The following is a 6,000-nucleotide window of genomic DNA, read 5'->3' as shown; positions in this document are numbered from 1 at the left end:
ATTGTCCAACTCCTTTCAAATAAATTTGGAAACCAAGATGAAATGGAATAAATCTGTAGGAAAGTACAATCTAACACAACTGAATCCTATACAAATAGAAAGTCTAAACAGAGTAATTTCCATAGGGAAAAAAATAGAGGAGGTTGTAAAGGGTTCCCTCCAAAAGAAGCATCAGTAACAGATTGATTCACAGGGAATATCTACCAAACATTCAAATATTAGGTGACTCCAATGCTACTTAGGTTATTGCAAGAGAATTGAGAAGGAAGATAAACTTCTGATTTTGCTCTGTGTGTAGAATGTTGACTGTAAAACTTGACAAAGATTGCACATAAAAATAAAAACCGTGTATCAAGCTAATGCATTTATATCAACATAGGAATTTTAAATAAAAACTAGCAAACTAAAGAAAAAAGCACACAAGAAAAGAAATACCAATGAATGATTAAAGGAGATTTAGTCCAGAAGTATGAGTAAGGTTTACTATTAGAAGTTTATTAATAGATCTTAAGAAAAATATCATGTGAAAGTCAACATCCATCCATGATAAAACTACTCGGTAAGGTATATGGGTACTTTCTAAACATACGTACACATGTGTGTATAGCCCAAAAGCCAGCAGCCAGCCAGCATCTTACTCAGTGTGGCAATACCACTAAAGTTAGGAGCAAAACAAAGATGCCCATTACCTCTATGAATAGTTAATATTATATTGAATTAGTCAATTTGATCAGGTAAGAGAAAACAGAGGCTTAAGAACTGAAAATTCAGAGTAACACAGTCTCTGTTTGCATATGACGTGATTGTATAGCAAACCAAAAATAAGTGAAAAAAAAGACCCTATGGATAAATTTCTGCAAACATTAATTAAGAATTTAGTAAAAGAGCAGGATATAAATTTAACAGCCAGAAGTCAATAGCTTTGTTTATAAATATGATAACCAGTTAATACACATAATGGGAGAAAAGATACCTTTTATGGATACCTAGGCATAAATATAACAGGAAAATACAAAAATAGACGCAATTGCGTATGCAAACCTACCATATAGCAATGAAGGCATCTGAAATCAGAGGGGCTTCCCCACTGATGGGTTTTTTTTTCCTAAGTGGTATTAGAATAGCTGGATAGACAGGGAAAATGATAAAACTGGATGCATTCCTCACTTGATGCACCAAGATCAAGTCCAACTGCATCAGCGCTTTCAATATAAAAAATAAAACCCTTCAGTTAGTAGAAGGAAACATGAGTGAATTCCTCTATAATCTGGTGATGGGAATTTTTTTTTCAGATTAAGAGTCAGAATCCAGAAGCATTAAAGGAAAAGGTAGAAAACTATATATAAACTAGTTTTAACAGACAAATTTTAAAACAGTTTCAAGTACACAGCAAAGTTGAGCAGAAAGTGTGGACAGTTCCCATATCACTCCTGTCCCCACACACGTAGCCTCCACCGCTGTCCGCATCCCACGCCAAAGTGATACATGTGTTACAATCAATGAACTTACACTGGTACATCCTCATCAACCAGGGTTCATAATGTACATCAGGGTTCACTCTTGGTGTTGTGCATTTGTTGGTTCGAAACCTTGGTGTTTCTCAGGGAGAAATCCAAAACTGGCCCACGTTCTCATATTTAATGAAACTAACTTACCCAAAGAAAGAAGCAAACAAATAAATGTGTGGAGTGCTTTCTAGGAAGTTGGACGGTTCTTTACTCTATTTGGTTATATAAACCTTATCATTTAAGGAGCTTATCATTTAAACTTGACATCAACTTGCTGATTTAATAAGGAACAAAAGCCTAATGCATAATAAAATGTGAGGAAAGTGCATTTTTAGCATTATTTCCATTTTATCAATATTTCCCAAAGTGTGGAATAGCCCAGCCTGTGGATGAGCCTGGCCCCCAGCCACCACGTGTGACGTGCACAGTCCTCTGTGTGTGTGTGTGTGTGTGTGTGTGCACGCGCACGCAAGAGAGATCTGCATGTTAAGAGGGCGTCTCCGTGGCAATAGCTTTTGTCCTGTCTAGTTGGGGTCCCTGCGTGTGTAGCGTGACAGAGTTTACACTGTCACAGGGGTTAGGGCAGCACCGCTGGGACCAAGCACGGCTGGGGTTGGTCAGGAGTCAGGCAGGACGCTGAGGGGAGCCGCACAAAAGACATCCTCAATGTGACAGACAGTCCAGAGCACCTATGAATGTGCAGGACACCCTCCCAGGACTGTGGCCTCAGGGAATCAAGGGCCCAGGAGGGAGGGAGGGAGCCAGGGGTTGTGACAGGCTAGGCCATGCTGCAGTTGCCCGGACAGAAGGGCATGGGAAGGACCTCTGTGCTCTGGGCTCCCGGGTGACCCTCGCAGGGCTCCCAGCAGAAGAGCAGCCACCCCAGTCTCACTGCCTGTTGAGGGGAAGGTAAAAGGCCAAGGACAGCTCTTGTCCCAAGAGGAAGACCAGAGCACATCCCCTCAGCGCCACCCAGCTCTCCCTTCTCAAACCTCCATCACCTCACACGCAGAGAGGAATCATGCAAATACCTTCTCAATAGATAACCAACAAGGACCTACTGTGTAGCACAGGGAACTATACTCAGTATCTTATAATAACCTATAAGGGAAAAGAATCTGAAAAAGAATATATATATGTATATATTTATATATATGTAAAACTGAATCACTTTGCTATACACCTGAAACTAACACAATGTTGTAAATCAACTATACTTCAATCTAAAAAAATAAATAAAATCATATATTAAAATGTATAACATATATTTTTAAAGAGCACATAAATTATTTTTTAAAATACCTACTCAAGGATAAAGAGCGTGTCCCCCAAAATGTTTTTAGGAAAATGCCTAGCCAGGGGCCTGGTCCTCAGGACATGGTTAGTGACTCCTCTGATTCTCAGAGAGTTGCCCCCATGCTGGTGGTTTGTGACCAGAGCCAAGGGTACAGCCCCCTATAGGCACATAGGTGGCCCTTGGGAAGGGAGCTGGCAGCTGGCGGCCCCCCACCATGGCCTCAAGGGAACAATGCTGTGTTCACTGTACCTGCTGCATAAGCCACAGAAACACCCCCGCACATGTGGAGTCTTCCTCACAGGGTGGCCGGGAGCAGGAGAAGGGCAAGTTCATGGCTATGTAGAAATGGAAGGAAGGAGTCTCAGTTTCATTTTTTATCCATTTTCACGTAACAACCAGAAACTTCTGCTCTCCTCTCTTTTTTGAGACATTCAAACCACAGGATGTTACAACAGAAAGGGTCCTTAGCTCACTTAGCCAAAGCGCTGTATTTTGCAGGGAAGGGGACGGAGGCTCCAGGATGAGCTTGGTTGGTGGGTGCAGAAGCAGCTCCCATGACCCCCCTGCCTGGGCTCTCCACAGCGTCCCACTGTGCATTTCCAGGCCTCCGCATCCATCTGCCCTGGACTCAGGGACTGGGGCACAGCCAGGAAAGAGGGTGCCGGTCATCCTGCCTGTGCCTGAACAGTGATACTCGGCAAGGTAGGGGCACACCATGCCTCTGGTGCTCTCGGGAACAGGCACCTGCCTGTCTGCATCCATGCCTACACATAATCAATTAGCAAATTGCTGGTATTTCCAGCGGGACTGGGCGAGAGCAGTGAGAACACATGCATCCCCTCCGTCATCCAGGCTAGCTCTTGAGCGCTTCCAGAGGCAGCAGTTCTGTTCCTCAGTGGAGACCTGGGCAGGAGAGTGTTGTCCTTATCGTCACCGGTTGGATAATAGCTCACATTTACTGAGCATGTGCTGTGGGCCGGTGTGTTTCATGCACTAACTCCTTCAAACTTCAGATCGGCTAAGAGGTACTATTATGATTCTATTCCACCAATGAGGAAACTTAAACAGTGTACTGAGGCCAGACAGGCAGTGGTGGTGGAGCCACTTTGGCACCGAGAGACTGATTCCAGGACCAAGCCCCATCCCCAGACTGCACTGCCTCTCCTAAGGCAAAGCCACAGCGGGAACAGCTTGACACACCCCTGTCCCCAGGGCAGGAGGCAAGACCCTCAGAGAAGTTCTGTCCAAGGGCCAAGATGCAGAGCCGGGACATGGCCACCCTGGCCCTCACAGGGCTAGAATGGGCCAGGGGTGCCTTGGCCATGCAAGGCAGGTCGAGGGTCCAGCAGTGCTCTCTGGAGGGCTGGCATGGGGCAGTGGGGGTGAGGACGGCCAAGGTGGCTGGGAGCCCGTGTCCCCACTGGCCTGGCTCCTCCTGTGTCATCACAGTGCGTGAATGTGTGGCCTCAGTGGCATTAGGTTTAAGAAATAAGTCTTCAAGGGGAGGTGCACATTAGCCTCTTGCACGCAAATGTTTGTACTTGAATGTGGCGAAAATGTCATTTGAAGCCCACCCTTTAATTTCTGTCTGTGTGGAGGACAAGGCACAGAGGAGGAGTTGTGGGCATGAATCTGCATTGCAGCGCTGGTGAAAGCCAGTCTTGGTCCCAGGGTGGCGAACTGGTGTAAGTGTAGAAATGATTTAGGTTGAGTTATGTGCAACAGCCAAAAGGTGGAAACAACCAAGGGTCCAGCTACGGATAAATGGCTAAACAAGGTGTGATCCATCCATACGGTGGATTATTATTCAGCCTTGTTGTGGCCTGCATGCTGTGTCCTCCCAAAATTCATGTGTTGAAGCCCTAACCCCCAATGTGATCGTGTTAGGAGGTGGGGCCTGCAGGAGGTGTTTGGGTTTAGATGAAGTCATGAGGATGGAGCCCCCATGATGCAATTAGTGCCCTTTTGAGAAGACACCAGAGCGCTTGCTCACTCTGCCACGTGAGGACCCAGGGAGAAGGTGGCATCTACAAGCCAGGATGTGGGCTCCCACCAGACACCGGAGCTGCTGGCACCTTGATCTCGGACTTGCCGGCCTCCAGAACTGTGAGAAATCAATGTCCCTTGTTTGAGCCATCCAGTCTGTGGCATTTTGTGACAGCATCCTGAACTAAGATGAGCCTTAAAAAGGAAAGAAATCCCAGCACCTGCTACAACACAGATGCACCTTGAAGACACCATGCTGAGCAAAATAAACCAGTCACCAAAGGACAGATATTATGTGATTCACTGATAGGAGGCTCCTGGAGCTGTCAAATTCAGAAACAGAAAGTAGAGTGGTGGTTTCCAGGGGCTGGGAGAGGGGGGAAATGGGAGTTATTGTTTAATGCGGACAGAGTTTCTGTTGGGGAAGATGAAAAAGTTCTGAAGATGATGGTGGTGACGATGATGCACAATAATGCAGAATGTACTTAATACCACTGAACTGCACACTTAAAATGGTTAAAATGGTCAAGTTCATGTTATGTATGTGTTACAACAATAAAAACATGCAAGATTCAATGTGTTGATGGGGTGCTTACTATTAAGGTTGAAAACAGCTCTGTAATGGGAAAGGGATCCTCACTGAAATATAAGTACTTGCTACAAGGAAGAAATTTGAGACACCACCCCCCTTGCAGAAGCCCCCAGACGTGGGAGGTGATGGCCACCCAGTAAGCAGGTGCCTGTAGGGCCCAGGAAGGCAGCGGGCTTGATGCAGGCAGTCAGCCGAGCCCCAGGTGCACCTCCTGTGGCACGAAGCAAAGCCTCAGCCTCTGGCTGACTGTCAGGAGAGTAACATGCTCTTATCTTCTGCTTTGTCCCCCAGGTGGCAGTGACCAAAGAAGAGGCTCTCCTGGCCGAGGCCCCAGTACATGGAGAGAAGGAAGAAAGCAATCTTCTAATTGGAACCATATACATTAGGTCAAAGCATTTTCTTATTTTCGAGCCACACCAACTCAAAAATCACACCCCAGTCAGAGCCATGTGCAAGCTGGTGTAGTAACAGTGAATGTCTCTGAGGTCACAGGCCCCACTGTCTCATTCCTCCATCCTGGCACCTTCGATGAGCTTATTTCCCCAACTCTTACAAATGCTCAGGTGGACTCAGAGAAGTTACACAGTGTGTCACAGCTCATCACAGGGACAGAGCTG

The sequence above is a fragment of the Eschrichtius robustus genome, chromosome 1 (genome assembly GCF_028021215.1).
Source record: "Eschrichtius robustus isolate mEscRob2 chromosome 1, mEscRob2.pri, whole genome shotgun sequence".
In the NCBI taxonomy this organism is placed as follows: Eukaryota; Metazoa; Chordata; class Mammalia; order Artiodactyla; family Eschrichtiidae; genus Eschrichtius; species Eschrichtius robustus.
Note: the sequence above shows the minus strand (reverse complement) of the source record.